The sequence below is a fragment of the Trichechus manatus genome, unplaced genomic scaffold, assembly GCF_000243295.1.
Source record: "Trichechus manatus latirostris isolate Lorelei unplaced genomic scaffold, TriManLat1.0 scaffold00110, whole genome shotgun sequence".
Lineage (NCBI taxonomy): Eukaryota > Metazoa > Chordata > Mammalia > Sirenia > Trichechidae > Trichechus > Trichechus manatus.
The window spans coordinates 8532702-8552632 of NW_004444046.1; positions in this window are offsets into that span (position 1 = coordinate 8532702).

Below are 19931 nucleotides of genomic sequence, written 5' to 3' on the forward strand. Positions count from 1 at the left end.
TTCAAGTTCTATTCTATTCTCGCTCAATGGGCGCAGCAACATAAATAAGTCTGGGCCCTGCTCTCAGAATCTAATGTGGAAGACACACAAGTAAATAAGAAGTGCAATGTAGTGTGAGTGTGTGCGTGTTAAATGGAAGAGCTTTAGCTGGGAGACATTTAGCAAGCAAGTGGCCTCAAAGGATTGGATGACATGAGCTAACTTACCACAGTCCGGAGTGTGTTTGTCACCCTTGCAGCCCAGAAACTGGACAGTATCAATGGATTCAGAGATAATCAGCCTGTCAGACAAGGAATCAATGACTAAGTTCTCTGGACACTGATAGATAGAAGTTTTTTGTTGTTGTTATTTTCTTCCATGATAGGCATGCTCTTATTCCCTATCTGTGTCACTCCCTTTTCCCATTATCAAGAATAATAGCAAAGTCTTACATAGAGCTTACTGTGGGTTATATATTTACTCATTTAATGCTCACCACAAGCTTATGAGCCAGGAAATATTGTCATTTTACAGATAGGCAAAGATAAGGCTGCAGGGTTAATAAATTGTCCAAGATCTGATGGCCAGGAAATGGAAGAACCAGGATTGGAACTCAGTTTAACTTTAAAACTGATGCTTATAACTTCTATGCTGTATTGCCTAAAAGGTTTTTGGATGAAAATAATTTTAAAAGTGCTTTCCTTACATGGGTTATTGTAACTAACTACAATAGCCATTTCAGGACATTATATCTCCACAAATTGTGTTAATTTGAATAGTCTAAATTTGCAGAAGGAAACCTTATTTACCTGGATCTTGTTTCTTATGCCCCAGATATACCTTGACTAAGAAGTAGAATAATAAAAGTGTGAACACAAGTGCTATGGAAGCAAAACAGAAGATATAAATGTTATTTTAAAGCCATATAAACCGACATATAAATTAGTATCCAGCGCAGGGGTTAAGAAATCAGCTGCTAACCAAAAGGTGGGCAGTTTGAATCCATCAGCCACTCCTTGGAAACCCTATGGGGCCGTTCTACTCTGTTGTGTCTTACAGGGTTGCTATGAGTCAGAATTGACTCAGTGGCAATGGGTTGATTTTTCTTTTTGGTCTCATTCCTATATGCCCATTATCATCAAGTTGATTCCAACTAATAGTGTCCTTATATGGCTGGTAGCAAAAAGTCTCCAAGTGATGGAGGTGAGAGTGTGTATTGACAGTGGCGTCATTAGGGTTGGTGTCACTGAGTGCAGTAACTCATGGTGTTACCCCCTATGCTAATAATCACAATATTGTAGCTAAAACACCAGAAAATTTGACATCAGTGACTATAAAAGCACCGGCAGCAACCAAAACAACAGTGCCTGCTTGTAGCACATGCAGAAGAGACCACGTGATTTGAAGCATCATTGTAATTGGGTAGTAATGACAGCTCTGACCAGAGAGCATTAGAAGGTTCAAAAAGTAAATTAACATAGAGTTTTAGTCTTGCAGGTGTATTGATACATGTAAGCTGGGTTTATGAAAAAATTTTTTGTTGTTATAACTAACTATAGGGATATTTTTATAAAAATAATAAATTTCTGCTGAATCACTGCACAAAAATTTTATAGACAGCCAGTTTGGTGTCACCCTCTCTGACTATGTCACCCAGCACGGTCCACATCACATGCACTCCTCTGGTGACTCCACTACATATTGATAAGAACATATTTAAGCTTCTTCCTCTCAGGATTTGTCTGAAAGATGTCTCAGTACCCTCCAGCTCTAAAAATGGTTATTAGTCCATAAAGAACTCTTCCATTTCCTTGTGTATATAAAGTTTTTGTCTTAATTGCGGAGTTAATGTTATTTCCTGTTGTAGTTATTAGTGTTAATCTCTATGTACAATTTGCTTATTACAGTAAAGCTTGGCTATCTGGAGACCAGGCATCCTAAAACCTTAGGCTTTGGTCCAGATCTGAAAACAACTGGAGAAAATATCACACGTCTCTACCCATTTCCTTTTTATCATGGAGATTTGTCCACTGAGCTCCTTGCAATAAACAAATGAACGAGCTGAGATGAAATGAAGACGCCAATGTTACAGCTTCATGTAATTGATTAGAGGAAGAAAGGAAGAATAAAATCTAGATAAAATAAGATTATTTTTTGTGATAAAGTGTAGCATGCATGATGAAACGGAAAAAAAAGGGAGAGAGAGAGACAAGAAGGGAGAAAAGCAGAAAGGAGGAAGAGAGCAATGGAAATTAATACTGTCTGGTTCCCTTATTGAGGTTGGGGACAATGAGGACGGGAAGGGTAGGTAATTGAATGAGGAATACTAATTAAGAACAATATAATAAAGCTGGAGGAGCAAGCTCACCCAGAAAATGTGCTGTAGACAAAATCTACATGCTGGGAATGAGTAGCGTATTAGGAAAAAGTGTTCAATCTCCAAGAAGCCAGAGACCAAGATCAAAGTCAGTACGGATCAGTATTGGAACCAAAGAGCAAGGCTGAACAGAAGCAAGCTGACATCTAAGGCAAAGGGGAGAGAAGTACTGAGCTTTAATTTACAAGTCAGTAGTACTTGAGGAGTTTGGGGTCAGTAGGAGCTTTTGGCAATGGTGGGTAAGTATGGTAAAAAGGGCTAGTGATAGATTTACATGTAACTACAGTGTGACTAAACATTAATGAAGTAATTGGAGGCTGTGTACAGCAGATACTTAGACAGTGGCCAGCAGAGCTACGATAAAAGGACAAGATTAGTTACATGGTGTTCATTATGCAATGATGATGATGGGAGACTTCCTAAACCTCAGATCTATACTTCCTAACAGTAGAGGATATTACTCTGTGTGTGTGTGTATTAGTGTACTAACAGCCATCTGTGTATCAACACTGAAAACATCCTGACACTGTTGACACCTCAATACATATTGCCTTGAAAGCACTGTGTCTCCATTAAACTTGGTTTAGACCACCTGCCATATGTACCACTGACCTAATGAAGGGTGAGAGCCAACGCTCAATAACTGCAGTTTAAGACTTGTTAGCTGCCAAGGACCATAAGGCATGTGCTGACTTATTCTCTTCCACCAGCTCCCTCAGGCTAAGTCATTATCCACGTTAAATCCCGTCATCAATCATTATACTGTTTCCTTACATACATGCTTGACTCCATTGCACACTCTCCAACATAACCACTTGGCAAAACTAAAACCCCAGCTAAATCCCACTCTTTGCCAACTCCATGCACATATATGTGCAGCTGAATGTAGTTGGAGAAAAATGTGTAACCACACTGTGCTAAATTCATGCCTACAAACCTTAAATGGGTCCTTCCTTAATACCATCTCCTAGTAACACCATACTTCCCTAGTTGAATCACTGATTCATTCTTCCAAAGTGAAAGTCATCTAAACATTTCCAACTCAAATCATGGATCAGCAGCATCTTTCATCACCTGGGAGCATGTTAGATATCCAGGTTCTCATGCTTCATGCAAGAACTACTGAATCTGATTCTGCATTTTAACAAGATCCCCAGGTGATCTGTGTGTACAGTAAAGTTTGAGGACAGATCTTCTTACCTCATCTTCTACTAACCTCTCTCTTGCTCACTCTGCTCTAACCACACTGGCCTTCTGGCTATTCCTAAAACATACCAGACCCACTCCTGGGTTAGTGTCTTTGTACTGGCTATTCTTTCTGCCTAGAATGTTCTTTCCTTGGTATCCACATGACAAACTCCATAATCTCCTCCAAGCTTTATTCAAATATAACCATCTCATTGAATTCTAATTTGACCAACCTATGTAATATTTTAGCTCATTCTTCTTGGCACATATGATCCCCCTCTTATTTTTTCTTTTCCATTATACTCATCACTATATAAATTATGTAATTTCCTTTTTCGTTTCCAATAGCTAATTATTGTTTCCTGTATTCCCTCTTATGTATCTGTCAGTTTCTCATACTGTGGTGGCTTGCATGTTGCTGTGATACTACTGGAAGCTTTGCCACCAGTATTTCAAATAACAGCAGGGTCACGCTTGACAGACAGGTTTCAGCGTAGCTTCCAGACTAAGACAGACTAGAAGGAAGAAACTGGCAATCTAATTCTGAAAAAAATGGCCACTGAAAACCTTATGGATAGCAGCAGAACATTGTCTGATATAGTGCCAGAAGATGAACCCCTCAAGTTGGAAGGCCCTCAGAGTAAAACTGGGGAAGAGCTGCCTCCTGAAAGTGGACTAAACCTTAATGATGTTGACAGAGTCAAGCTTTCAGGACCTCCATTTGCTGATGTGGCACGACTCAAAATGGGAAGAAACAGCTGCAAACATCCATTAATAATCAGAACATGGAGTGTACCAAATACGAATCTCGGAAAATTGGAAGTTGAAGAAATGAAATAGAATACATAAAGATCTATTAGTGAGCTGAAATGGACTGGTATTAACTACTTTGAATCAGACAAAGATATGGTCTACTATAACAGGAATAACAAATTGAGGATGAATGGCATCGCCTTCTTCATCCAAAAGAACATTTGAAGATTTATCCTGAAGTACAACACTGTCAGTGATAGGACAATATCCATACACCTGCAAGGAAGACCAGTTAATACAACTATTATTCAAATTTACACACCAACCACTAAGGCCAAAGATGAAGAAACTGAAGATTTTACCAACTTCTGCATTCTGAAATTGATCAAACATGCAATCAAGATGCATTGCTAATTACTGGTGATTGGAATGTGAAAACTGGAAACAAAGAAGAAGGACTGGTAGTTGGAAAATATAGCTTTGGTGATAGAAACAATGCTAGAGATCACATGATAGAATTTTGCAAGACCAATGACTTCTTCATTACAAATATCACTTTTCAACAACATAAACAGTGACTATACATGTGGACCTTGCCGGATAGAGTGCACAGGAATCAAATTGACTACATCTGAGGAAAGAGACAATGGAAAGGCTCAATATCTTCAGTCAGAACAAGGCCAGGGGCTGACTGTGGAACAGAACATCAATTGCTCATATGCAAGTTCAAGTTGAAAGTAAAGAAAATTAGAATGAGCCCACTAGAGCCAAAGTATGACCTTGAGTATATCCCACCTGAATTTAGAAACCATCTTGAGAATTAGATTTGACTCATTGAACATTAATGACCAAAGACCAGACGAGTTGTGGAATGACATCAAGGACAACATACATAAAGAAAGCAAGAGGTCATTAAAAAGATAGGAGAGAGAAAAGACCTAAATGGATATCAGAAGAGACACTGAAACTTGCTCTCGAACATCGAGTAGCTAAATCAAAAGGAAAAAAATGATAAAGTAAAAGAGCTGAACAGAAGATTTCAAAGGGCAGCTCGAGCAGACAAAGTAAAGTATTATGATGACATGTGTAAGGACCTGGAGATAGAAAACCAAAAGAGAAGAACATCTCAGCATTTCTCAAGCTGAAAGAACTGAAGAAAAATTTCAAGCCACAAGTTGCAAAATTGAAAGATTCTACAGGGAAAACATTAAACAATGCAGGAAGCATCAAAAGAAGATGAAAGGAATACACAGTCACTATACCAAAAAGAGTTGGTCAGCGTTCAACCATTTCAGGAGGTAGCATATGATCAAGAACCGACGGTACTAAGGAAGAGGTCCAAGCTGCACTTGAATGCATTGGAGAAAAACAAGGCTCCAGGAATTGACAGAATACAAACTGAGATCTTTCAACAAATGGATGCAGTGCTGGAAGTGCTCACTCCTCTATGACAAGAAATTTGGAAGACAGCTTCCTGGCCAACCAACTGGAAGAGATTCATATTTGTACCCATTCCAAAGAAAGGTGATTCAACACAATTTTGGAAATTATCAAACAATATCACTAATATCACACATAAGTAAAATTTTGCTGAAGATCATTGAAAAGCAGTTGCAGCAGTACTCGACAAGGAACTGCCAGAAATTAAATTGGATTCAGAAGAGGACGTGGAACAAGGGATATAATTGCAGATGTCAGACAGATCCTGGCTGAAAGCAGAGACTACCAGAAAAATGTTTACCTTTGTTTTATTGCCTATGCAAAGGCATTCGACTATGTGGAACATAATAAATTATGGATAACATTGCAAAGAATGGGAATTCCAGAACACTTAATTGTGTTCATGAGGAACCTGTACTTAGACCAAGAGGCAGTTGTTCAAAAGGAATAAGGGGATACTGTGTGGTTTAAAGTCAGGAAACGTGTGCCTCAGGGTTGTATCCTTCCACCATACTTATTCAATTTGTATGCTAAGCAAATATTCCGAGAAGCTGGACAGTATGAAGAAGAACACAGCATCAGGACTGGAGGAAGAGATACAGTAACAACCTGCATTATGCAGATGACACAACCTTTCTTGCTGAAAGTGAAGAGGACTTGAAGCACTTACTGATGAAGATCAAAGATTACAGCCTATGGCATGGATTATACCTCAACATAAAAATAACAAAAATCCTCACAACTGGACTGATAAGTAATATCATGATAAACAGAGACAATATTGAAGTTGTCAAGGATTTCAATTACTTGGATCCACAATCAATTCGCATGGAAGCAGTAGTCAAGAAATCAAACGAAGCATTGCACTTGTCAAATCTGCAGCAAAAGACCTCTTTCCAGTGTTAAAAAGCAAAGACGTCACCTTAAGGACTAAGGAGCATTTGACCCAAGCCATGTTATTTTCAATTGCCTTATATGCAGGTGAAAGCTGGCCAATGAATAAGAAAGACTGAAGGAGAATTGATGCCTTTGAATTATGGTGTTGGCAAAGAATGTTGAATATACCATGGACTGCCAGAAGAAGAAGCAAATCTGTCTTGGAAGAAGTAGCCAGAATGATCCTTAGAAGCAAGGATGGCGAGACTTCTTCTCACATTGGACATGTTATCAGGAGGGACCAGTCCCTGGAGAAGCACATCATGCTTCCTAAAGTGGACGGTCAGTGAAAAAGAGGAAGACCCTCAGTAAGATGGACTGACACAGTGGCTGCAACAATTGTCTCAACATAACAACAGTTGTGAGCATGGTGCAGGATTGGGGAGTGTTTTGTTCTGTCATACATAGAATCGCTGTTAGTTGGAACTGACTGGATGGCACCTAACAACAAGAACATTCCCTCTTTAGAACATAAAAACCATAAGATTAGATTTCTTTTCCTATTTAGTTCACCAGTGTATTCCAAGCACTTCAAAAATTATTTATTTCACAGGAAATATTTGTTGAATAAATGAAAGACAGACAATATGGAAAAAAAAAAAAAAAAGCCTGGATCTTTTCCCCATACTTTAGGCCATTGTGTGAGGAGTCAGCTGAATTCTGTTAGGTTGAAGTATCCTCCATTGTAGAAGAGGCTGACAGGTGAAAGCTGCCATTCCCAACTTTGCTGTTTTCCTCTAACAAGGCTCTTGTCCATGTATTTCCTTTTATCTTTTTTTTCTTTCACCCAACAGCTACACAAAGATGTGTACTTCTTCTCTGACCTAATTTTTCTTATATTCTTTCCTTTCCCTGAGCACTTGGAACTCCATGATCAGAATATTTCTTTATGTTCTCAACTTTTTCTCAGAACATTCTGTCTACTTTCTTTTCCTAACTGAAACTTGGTTATCCCCTGAGGACAACACATGCCCTGCGGGATTTCTAAGGTGGATGATGTTTATTTTTTCACAACCCACTCACCTCAGGTGTTGGTGGTGTCGTTATCCCCATTAGCTGATTCCAGACCACTGTTCCTTCTCTATAGTGCACAACTCCCTGCTGCTATGCTATCTCACTTTCTCTCTTCCTCAGTGCTGTTATTAACCCCTGATCACTCCTTCTCACTTTTTTAATGACTGTGGCATGGTCCACTGTGCAAGTCCAGACCATTCGCTATTCTGACCTCCATGACCTCCAGATCTTCACCTCGCCACCTCAGCCACTCAATTTCCATGGTCACTCCCTTGATTTGTATTTTCGCAAACTGCTCCGTTTGTGACGTCACTAATTTCAAATATTTCACTTTTGGAGGAAAATTTTCTGCCTTCAACTTACCTGTTCATCATCTCATTCCACTACAAGTTTTCTGATTTCATCATGATTTCCCAACAATGGTTCTCCCTGCGTTCTTCCTGTCAGCCACCTTTGTTGCCAATCCCATGCATATCAGTGTAGAGTCCATGGGTCATCATTTCAATCACTCTTTTGTCAATACCCTGAGACCCTTGCCACTTGCCTGGCCAGCTGCAAACCTGAATAGAACCAACTAACAAGTTTTCTTTTTCTAGTTTCTAGAATCCTACTTGAGAAAAACCACATAATTAAGTTTTTTTTTTAATTTTTCCCCTCTCTGAGTTCATCTTCACCATGAACTGATTCCTCAGTACTGCCTAGGAGTTCTGGGGATTTTTTATAGTCAGAATACATTCTGACTATAAAATTATTTCTGTGATCTGAATCCTTCTTCTCTCCCCTCTACTTTGATTGTCCAATTCAAAATGGCCAATACCAGTCCATTTCAGCTCACTAACGCCTAGGATATTGATCTTCGCACGTTCTATTTCATTTTTGATGACTTCCAATTTTCCTAGATTCAGACTTCGTACATCCCACATTCTGATTATTAATGGATGTTTGCAGCTGTTACTTCTCATTTGGAGTCGTGCCACATCAGTAAATGAAGGTCCCAAAAGCTTGACTTCATCCACATCATTAAGGTCAACTCTACTTTGAGGAGGTAACTCTTTCCCAGTTGTATTTTGAGTGCCTTCCAACCTGAGAGGCTTATTTTCTGTCACTATATCAGACAATATTCTGCTGCTATTCACAAGGTTTTCACTGGCCAGTTTTTTCAGAAGTAAACTTCCAGGTCCTTCTTCCTAGTCTGCCTTAGTCTGGAAGCTCCACTGAAAACCTTTCGACCATGGGTGAGCCTGTTGGTATTTGAAATACTGGTGGCATAGCTTTCAGCATCACAGAAACACACAAGCCACCACAGATGACAAACTGCAGGTGAGTGGTGGGTACTTTGCTTCGGAAGTGCTTGATAAATGCTGTTATTTTCCTTTTTTTTTTTTTTATTGTTGTAGTTTAAGTGAAACTTGACAATTCAAGTTAGTATCTCACACAAAAATTTATACATACATTATTATGTAACCCTAATTGATCTCCTGATACTGTAACAGCACACACCTCCTTTCCACCCCTGATTTCCCGTGTCCATTCAACCAGCTTCTGACCCTCTCTGCCTTCTCATCTCGCCTCTGGATGAGAGCTGTCCATTTAGTCTCATGTATCTACTTGAACTGAGAAGCACACTCATAGTCCAGTCTAATCTTTGTCTGAAGAGTTGGCCTCGGGAATTGTTTTAGTTCTGGGTTGACAGAGAGTCTGGGGGCCATGCTTTCTGGGGTTCCTCCAGTCTCAGTCAGACCATTAAGTCTGATCTTTTTACTAGAATTTGAGTTCTGCACCTCACCTTTCTCCTGCTCCATCAGGGACTCTCTGTCATGTTCCCTGTCAGGGCAGTCACTGGTGGTAGCCAGGCACCGTCTAGTTCTTCTGGTCTCAGGATGATGAAGTCTCTGGTTTATGTGGCCCTTTCTGTCTCTTGGGCTAATACTTTCCTTGTGTCTTTAGTGTTCTTCATTCTCCCTTACTCCAGGTGGTTGCGACCAATTGATGCATCTTAGATGGCCGCTTGCTGACTTTTAAGACCCCAGATGCCACTCACCAAAGTAGGATGCAGAACATTTTTTTAATAAACTTTGTTATGTCAGTTAACCTAGATGTCCCCTGAAAGCATGGTCCCCGCCCCTGCTACTCTGTCCCTCGAAGTGTTTGATTGTATTCAGGAAACTTCTTAGCTTTGGTTTAGTCCAGGTGTGATGACTTCCCCTGTAGTGTGTGCTGTCCTTCCCTTCACCTAAAATAATTCTTGTCTACTATCTAGTTAGTGGATAACCCTCACCCTCCCTCCCCACCCTCATAACCGTCAAAGAATGATTTCTTCTGTGTTTAAACCTTTTCTTGAGGCTAACTGTTATTATTAATCAGTGCAATGTTTATTTGTCTAATAAGGGTGTTCTTCACTCTAGCTTTGTATTAGAATCATTCAGAAACCTGTACCTCTGACAAGCCTGAGTCAATGTAGGTCTGTGGTGGGGTACAGGCATTTGTATTTTTTTAAATCTCTGCAGATGATTCTGACGCCCAGCCAAGGCTGTTTATTATCTTGGAAATTAAGATTCCTAGGTTCCACTATGCATCATTTTTGATTCAGTGTTATCTAGAGTGGGGCCTAGGAGTGATTATGATAATGAAGTACCCAGACCACACTTTGAAATACACTGGTCCTGACTATACTCTATATTAATGAACAAATTTGAACATCTGGCCCAAACTCACAGGAAGGATAAAATATTTTTATGAACAAATGTTGATTAAACCATGTGATTTTTGAAAGGACACTTCACTGTTTCAAACCAAGACATAACTCATGAAGGCCAGGTTTTGCTCATCCAAATCATCCAGAAAAGCACAACTCTAATACTTTGTGTTATTTTTTGTTTTCTTGGAAGTCATTTTTACCAGTAGCCTACAAAAAGTGAGCACAAACAGCTCAGCAGTAAAACCCCAGAAAATGAAGCTGGAAGCAATATCAGATGTTACAACCGAGTAATCTGGATTCCATATTTTCTGTGTAGAGAGGGAGCCTTTGGGAGGTAGGACTCAATCTGGAAGCTCCAGTAAGTTTTTGTTGAACAGAAATGGACCAAACTGACCTTTTTCTGCCAGAAAGCTTTAATAAGCTGGTTTTGTACAGCCACAGCACAGTTCAGAGCGACCCAGAAAGAGTCAGAAGGCACAGACCAGAGAACATGCAGAGCAGAAAGGCCATTCCCAGGCAATAAATGGCTGCAGCTGGCATTTTTCAGAACTTTTGGAAGAAGAGCAAATCTTCTTAAATTCAAGGATTATGCAGATAGTGGAGTAGCTACAGTTATAGAAATACCACTGATAAAGCCTCGAAAGACTCTGAATGTGAGGCAGCTATATCTAGGGAGTTCGAGAATTCTTTTCTATTAAAATTGATAACCTCGATTCCTACCTAACATGGGACACACCAAGTGTAAGATGCAGAAAAGGCCAGCAGATGGCAGCACTAGATGATAGGGTTTTTAAAAACAAAAAACAAAAAAAACCCGTTGCCGTTGAGTTGATTCTGACTCAGCAACCTTACAGGACAAAGTAGAACTGCCCCACAGAGTTCCCAAGGAGTGGCTGGTGGATTCCAACTGCTGACCTTTTGGTTACCAGCCAAGCTCTTAACCACTAGACCACCAGATGATGGGGGTAGAGAATCCAAATGACCAGAGACAGAACTATTTCTTGAGGCCACACTGGCTAAGGGTTTCATCAGCAGTGCACACACACAAGGTAATTATTTGTAGTTTTTTATATATATTCATATGTTGATAGTTTGTTGAATATTATATATGGCTCTTTTTATAGTGCATGCCTTCTTTTATCCTATACTAATCTTTGTTTCTTTATAAAGTTACGTATAGTTGATTACCTTAAAAAAATTTATTCTTTGCTAAGTGTGTTGCACTTTACACAAAACCAAACCAAACCTATTGTTTGTCAAGTCGATTCCGACTCATAGCGACCCTACAGGACACAGTAGAACTGTCCCGTAGGGTTTCCAAGGAGCGACTGGTGGATTCCAACTGCTGACCTTTTGGTTAGCAGCTAAGCTCTTAACCACTATGCCACCAGGGCTCCACACTTTACACAAGCACAGTCCAATTGCTTACACTTTTACAATGTGGACTAAAGCAAGCTGTTTTGGTATATTTAAAGAGAAAGAGGCAATTGACTCTCTTTATATGTGATACTAAAACCAGTTGCTGTTGAGTCTATTCAGAATCCTAGTGACCCTGTAGGACAGAGTAGAACTGCCTCATAGGGTTTCCAAGGAGTGGCTGGTGGATTTGAACTGCCAAGTTTTGGGTTAGCAGCCATAGCTCTTAACCATTGCACCACCGGGGCTGTGATAAATGCTACAAAATTCTGTAAATATATTGGTAATTGCTGGAAAATATCATTATCCTAGAACTTTCAATTATGGCAAGCATTTTTAAGAAACTTGGGGGTTGTTTAGAAGGATGTTAAAGTTTCCTATGATGACAGTGGCACCGAAGGGGATTGTAATGGAAAGCAATGAGTCATTTTATCAAAATGTTCAACGAACAGAGGGAAGTAACCAGGTCAGTGAGTGACAGTAGGTGGCAGAAGAGTGGTACAAAATATTACTCATCAAATGAGGAAAAATTTTGCACTCAAGAGAAAAAGTAATATATCTGGAAGCAGCAAATGTGATCTAAGAGATTGCCAACATCGGCTCTGTGCTAACAGCACCGGAGTATGGGAATATGAATAATCTCTACTTGACAGGTCTTCAGGGGAAGCTATGCCCCAACTTGGCTTCAGTTAGTGTAGGATCAGGGATTGATTACCCAATAGGTAAGGTATGCACTGGCTTACTTGTGCTTACTTATTAATCTGTAGTAAACAATTTCACTTGTTTTTGTGAAATAGTGCACTACAGATTAGTAAGTAAGCACAAGTAAGCCTGCGTGTACCTTGCTTACTGTGAGCCCATGCATGCCTTGCCTACTGGTTAATCCACTCGTATATGGGACATTTGAAGAAACATTGAGTGGAAAGGATGTTTAACACAGAACTAGGACTCCAGAGAGCACTAGGATGGATTGAGAGGAGAATTAATTTGAATGAAAGAATCAAAATTGAGAAGTCACAGAGTTGGTTGTGGACAGCAGTATTGAGAAAGTAGTTTACTACAGTGTCTTTCATTTCGTCCACTGACCAAGCATGAGAGGAGTAATACTGGTGGTCCTTCAGGCTGCCATCTTGGAAAGATGGATGAGGTTATTAGACTCAGCATTTAGATAGTATGTTTCTGAATTCATTTGCTAATTTGTTTTGGTTTGGTTTGTGTTTTTGGGTTTTGAGGGTTTTATTTGTTTGTGGGAAATTTTCTGTAGGTAATAGCAAGAAAGATATTTGGCTCTTGGGGTTTTTCCCTTCCAGGTGTAATACGAGTTGCTCAAGACTCTGAATAAGCTATTGAGGGAATCTTTGAACTTACTTGGATAAAATAGCCTTTAACTATAGTTCTTTTGGGATGGTTGTAGGGGATTGGTGTTCAATCCTAAATTTTCACCTCATTATTTCATTTAACACCTAAACAATCCAGCAATTTCAATATTATAATCCATTTTAGAGATGAGGCTAAATAGCAGTTTCAGTAGGAGAGGCCTGCAAACATGGCCACACTCTTCTCAATGGGAGGAAGACACTGGGGAGGTAGTCACTTGTCATTGGAGTTCTGCTCAAAGTCAAATTTAGGGAGAGTCTGGAGAAAAGTGTGGGGCCTGCTGTCATGTTAGCAGTAGTACAACTCTTCAGAGGGAGATCAAGGCTTTGCTGGTTCTGGAATATATTTCTCTAAACACCCAAGTACACATTTTGAAATAATAAGGAATATTTTATTTCCATACTCATCACAGAGCACATACACTTAGATAAGTATGCAGACTGATAAGGAGATAAACATGATCACTGTGTCATTGACATTAATGCTATTGATAATTTCAAAACATAATAATAGTAAAAGCCAAGGGCTTATGCTCCAATAGTGAAGATTATTTTTTTTCCTTTCATCGTTGTGCTTTAAGTGAAAGTTTACAGTTCAAGTTAGTCTCTCATGCAAAAATTTATGCATACATTGTTTTGTGACCCTACTTGTTCTCGCTATGCTGTGACAGCCCACTCTTCTTTTCTGTCCCAAATTTCCCGTGTCCATTCAATCCGCTCCTGACCCTCTCTGCCTTCTCATCTTGCCTCCGGATGAGAGCTGCTCATATAATCTCATGTATCTACTTGAGCTAAGAAGCACACTCTTCACGAGTATCATTTTATGTCCCATAGTCCATACTAATCTTTGTCTGAAGAGTTGGCCTCGGGAATGGTTTTAGTTTTGGGCTAACAGAGAGCTTGGAGGCCACGTCTTGCAGGGTCCCTCCAGTCTCAATCAAATCATTAATTAAGTCTGGTATTTCTACTAGAATTTAAGTTCTGCACCCCACTTTTCTCCTGCTCCATCAGGGACTCTCTGTTGTGTTCCCTGTCAGGGCGGTCATTGTGGTAGCTGGGCAGAAGGTTATTTTTGAAGAGTAAGAACAACACTTGGTAAAAGACTTTGATTTGATAGCGAAATTTAAGTTGTTCCTCCCAGGAAGTCATTCAGCTTTCTGCATTATTATATCATAATGAAAAAAGGAGTAAATGATCTAAAATCTGACATGGGGGAGGGGCGATAGCCAATATCCTGTCAGATATACATCTGGCATCATCTGCAGTGTAGAGTAAAAAAATCAATCACCATGGAGTCGATTCCAGTTCATAGCAACCCCATTTGTGTCAAAGTAGAATTGTGGCTAATTTTTCAGAAGAACACAGCCAGGCCTTTTTTCCTGGGTATCTCTGGGTGGTTTCAAACCACTAACCTTTTGGTTAGCAGTCGAGCTTGTAACAGTTTTTGCCATACAGGGACTCTCAGTGTAGGGTAGAGGTTTTTTTCTTCTATCTCCTAGCTGCAATGGGTCTTCTTCACTGAGAGTGACAGTTTACTGCCAGTCCTCCTCCAGTGGCTTAAGGTCTAGGTGCAGCTTCATGCTTTTCCCGCAAAAAAGAAGACCTCTTCCTTCCTCCCAGCCTGTACCACCAAGAAAGGCTTTCTCTAGTCTCCAATTCAGCTAGCAATCTTTCTCATTAGCACCCATTGGAAGTCTGTGGAGAGGAGCCTATAAACTGGTGAGGTTCCCAGAGATTTTCTTCTCTTACCATAGCTCACACTCAGCCTTTATCAATTTGTTAAACTTTTAGCTGAATTTTCCTAACCTGCTTGTGTGGCATCCATCACTTCCCCCCATGCTTGCCACAGGTGAAGCACGCTTACATCCTCTCTCTCTTTCCTTGGATTTCGGGCTACTTAGTTGCCCTGCAGACTTAGCCCTTGGATAGGTTCAAGAAAAGTTATGATTTTGAAATTTACCTGGCTTTTTCTTATTCTTAGGTTAGGGCAACACTTTCCAGATTTCTACATCCTAGGCAGAAGCACCAGGCTCAGTAACTTCTTTTAATTTTTAACATTCACTATCTTTCCCTTTCCCTGCTATGCTTTATGTGAGGTCCTCAGTTCTATTTTTGACTTTGTCCAGTCTAGAGTTTTTTTGTTTGTTTGTTTGTTTTTTTAGTGATTATAACCTTCTTCTGGGAGTATTTATTTTTCATATTTATCTGTTTTTGATTCATATCGGTTTGTTTTTGCTTCTTAATTTTTTTTATAGCTGCCATTTTTCCTCTATCTCTGACAATATTATCCTGAATATGTTTGAGTAAAATAATAATAGAGTACAGTTAATAATAATGATGTGCAATTTTACCAAAAAGGTAATGAGTATATATATAGGGACATATATATCAGCCCCAAGAGTTACTAGTTATGTGGTTGTTCCTGATCCCTCAATTCTAAGACTTTACCCAAGTGTCTCAGTTTCCTCAGCTACGTAATGGAGATAGTAAATAGTACCTATTTCATAGGATTGTTGTGAAGATCATATAAAAAGGTTAGAAGAGTGTCTGGCATATTGAAAGCTCTTAATAGATTTTGTCTATTATAGTTACTATTATCATTATTTGTGTTTCTGTGTTTATACAAAATTAAGGTTTCCATGAGTTGGAGCCGACTCGGCAGCAATCAACAACAACATGCCTATTTTTGCTCTTAGCCATTTATTCCTAAAGCAAAGCCTGAGTATTAGACCCAAGCAATCATAGCTTTGTACTTTTATGCCTCAAAACTTTATTTTCCTGATAACAGCTTTCTTGATTGCAAACATTGTGCAACAAGCTCTTTGCTACTAGCCTTGTAAGCCATAAATCCATAATATAATGTCAAGTCCATTCCCATGCACACAAAAAGTTATTTTAAATACACCTAATAATGACATTATGTTCAGCTTTTAGTTTTAATCACCATTATGTATATATACACACATAAATATATATATATATATTTTCTGTTTCAGATATTGATTGTATAATTGGTTATGTTAAACCTTCAATGTTCCTCAACACACACACACACATTCATACACACATTCACACACATAATTTACAGATGACGTTGAATCTTATGTCACTGAACAAGTAGAAACTTCTTCAACGCCCCAACAAATCTGCAAACCTACCTGTATCTGCACTTATTCCCTTGTTAGAAGGGCAATAGCCACTTTCTTAGCTTTAGTTTCTAGGCCCTTCTGCATTCTCGAGAACCTTATCAATAATCCCTTCTCTCTGTTATCATTAATCTCAACCTCTCTATTGGATTCTTTCCCTCAACATTTCAAAATTAGTATCTCCAATATTAAAAACTAAAAACAAAAACACTCCCCCGGCCCAATTTCCTTCTTCAGCTACAATTCTATCTTTATCCTCCCCTTTAGAGTCAAACTTGCTGAATGAAATTTCCATCATTGCTGTTTCTGTTTCTCCTCTTCTCATGTATGATTCAACACATTTCAGTCTGGCTTCTGTCCTGAGTGTTCTACAGTAACCTTTTCCACTGAGGCCACCAATGTCTCCCACAGACACTTTCTAGTTCTCATTCTGATCTCTCTCACTGGTATTTGATGCTGTTCACCTCTCCTTCCTTTGGCCGCTACTCAGTCTCCTGCAGATTTTTTTTAAACTAAGCCGCAAAATACCATTGTTTCTTCAGTCTTTGCCCTAGATCTCTCTCCCTAATGATCTCTCATTTTCATTCTTACAGCTTCAGTTATATATATATGTGCTGAAAATTCCCAAATATATATCCACACCACTCTCCCAGACGCCAGATCCATAGTCAACTGATTCATTAGTTTTCTCCACTTGAATATCTCACAAGCACATAAACGTCAACATATACAATTAAAATGAGTTATTTTTCTCTCTCAAACTGCTGTATCTTCAGAATTCTCTGTCTTTGTAAACAGTGCCATCACCTGCTCATTTCCTCAAGCAGGATCATTTATTTCCTCTGCAAATGATCTTGGATGTTCCCTCTCTCATGCCTTTCTCTCCATGTCCTATAAATTCTATCTCCTGAATAGCTCTCATAATTTCCCACTTACATTCATTTCCACTACCATTGCCCTCCCCCATGTGTCTGTTAGTTTGTTGTACTGTGGGGGCTTGCATGTTGCTGTGATGCTGGAAGATACGCCGCCAGTATTCAGATACCAGCAGGGTCACCCATGGCAGACAGGTTTCACCTGAGCTTCCAGACTAAGACAGACTAGGAAGAAGGACCCGGCAGTCTGCTTCTGAAAAGAATTAGCCCGTGAAAATGTTATGAATACTAGTGGAACATTGTTTGATATAGTGCTGGAAGATGAGCCCCGCCCCGTGTTGGAAGGCACTCAGAAGACAATTGAGGAAGAGCTGCCTCCTCAAAGTAGAGTCAACCTTAATGACGCGAATGGAGTCAAGCTTTCGGGACCTTCATTTGCTGATGTGGCATGGCTCAAAATGAGAAGAAACAGCTGCAAACATCCATTAATAATCAGAACATGGAATGTGCGAAGTATGAATCTAGGAAAATTGGAAATCCTCAAAAGTGAAGTGGAATGCGTAAACATCAGTATCCTAGGCATTAGTGAGCTGAAACGGACTGGTATTGGCCACTTTGAATCAGACAACCTTATGGTCTGCTACGCCGGGAATAACAAAGAGGAATGGCATTGCATTCTTCATCAAAAAGAACTTTGCATATCCATACGCCTACAAGGAACACCAGTTAATATGACTATTATTCAAATTTACGCACCAACCACTAAGGCTAAAGATGAAGAAATTGAAGATTTTGACCAACTTCTTCAGTCTGAAATTGATTGAACATGCAATCAGGATGCATTGATAATTACTGGTGATTGGAATGCGAAAGTTGGAAACAAAGAAGAAGGATCGGTAGTTGGAAAATATGGCCTTGGTGATAGAAATGATGCCAGAGATCGCCTGATAAAATTTTGCAAGACCAATGACTTCTTCATTGCAAATACCTTTTTTCACCAAAATAAATGGCAACTATACCCCTGGACCTCGCCAGATGGAATATATAGGAATCAAATCGACTACATCTGTGGAAAGAGATGATGGAAAACCTCAATATCATCAGTCAGAACAAGGCCAGGGGCTGACTGCGGAACAGACCATCAATTGCTCATATGCAAGTTCAAGTTGAAATTAAAGAAAATTAGAACTAGTCCACGAAAGCCAAAGTACAACCTTGAGTATATCCCAACTGAATTTAGAGACCATCTCAAGAATAGATTTGATGCCTTGAACACTAATGACCAAAGACCAGACAAGTTGTGGAATGACATCAATCACATCATACATGAAGAAAGCAAGAGGTCATTCAAAAGGCAGGAAAGAAAGAAAAGACCAAAATGGATGTCAGAAGAGACCCTGAAACTTGCTCTTGAATGTCAAGTAGCTAAAGCGGAAGGAAGAAATGATGAAGTGAAAGCACTGAACAGAAGATTTCAAAGGGCGGTTCAAGAAGTCAAAGTGAAGTATTATAATGACATGTGCAAAGAGTTGGAGATAGAAAATCAAAGGGAAGAACACGCTCAGCATTCCTCAAGCTGAAAGAACTGAAGAAAAAATTCAAGCCTTGAGTCACAATAGTGAAGGATTCTATGGGGGAAAATATTAAAAGATGCAGGAAGCATTGAAAGAAGATATAAGGAATACACAGAGTCATTATATCAAAAATAATTGGTCAATGTTGAACCATTTCAAGAGGTAGCATATGACCAGGAACCAATGGTACTGAAGGAAGAACTCCAAGCTGCATTGAAAACGTTTGCCAAAAACAAGGCTCCAGGAATTGACAGAATATCAGTTGAGATGTTTCAACAAATGGATGCAGCACTGGAAGTGCTCACTCATCTATGCCAAGAAATTTGGAAGACAGATACCTGGCCAACTGACTGGAAGAGATCCATATTTATTCCTATTCCCAAGAAAGGTGATCCAGCCGAATGTAGAAATTATCGAACAATATCATTAATATCACACACAAGTAAAATTTTGCTGAAGATCATTCAAAAAGTGACTGCAGCAGTATGTCGACAGGGAACTGCCAGAAATTCAGGCTGGATTCAGAAGAGGACTTGGAACCACGGATATCATAGCTGATGTCAGATGGATCCTGGCTGAAAGCAGGAATACCAGAAAGATGTTTACCTGTGTTTTATTGACTATGCTAAGGGATTCAATTGTGTGGATCATAACAAATTATGAATAACATTGTGAAGAATAGGAATTCCAGAACACTTAATTGTGCTCATGAGGAACCAGTACACAGATCAAGAGGCAGTTGTTTGGATAAACAAAGGGATACTGCGTGCTTTAAAGTCAGGAAAGGTATGCATCAGGGTTGCATCTTTTCACCATACCTATTCAATCTGTATGCTGAGCAAATAATCCGAGAAGCTGCAGTATATGAAGAAGAAGGGGCATCAGGATTGGTGGAAGACTCATTAACAACCTGTGATATGCAGATGACACTACCTTGCTTGCTGAAAGTGAAGAGAACTTGAAGCACTTACTGTTGAAGATCAAAGACCACAGCCTTCAGTATGGATTACACCTCAACATAAAGAAAACAAAAATCCTCACAAATGGACCAGTAAGGAAAATCATGATAAACGGAGAAAAGATTGAAGTTGTCAAGGATTTCATTTTACTTGGATCCACAATCAACACCCATGGAAGCAACAGTCAGGAAATCAAAAGA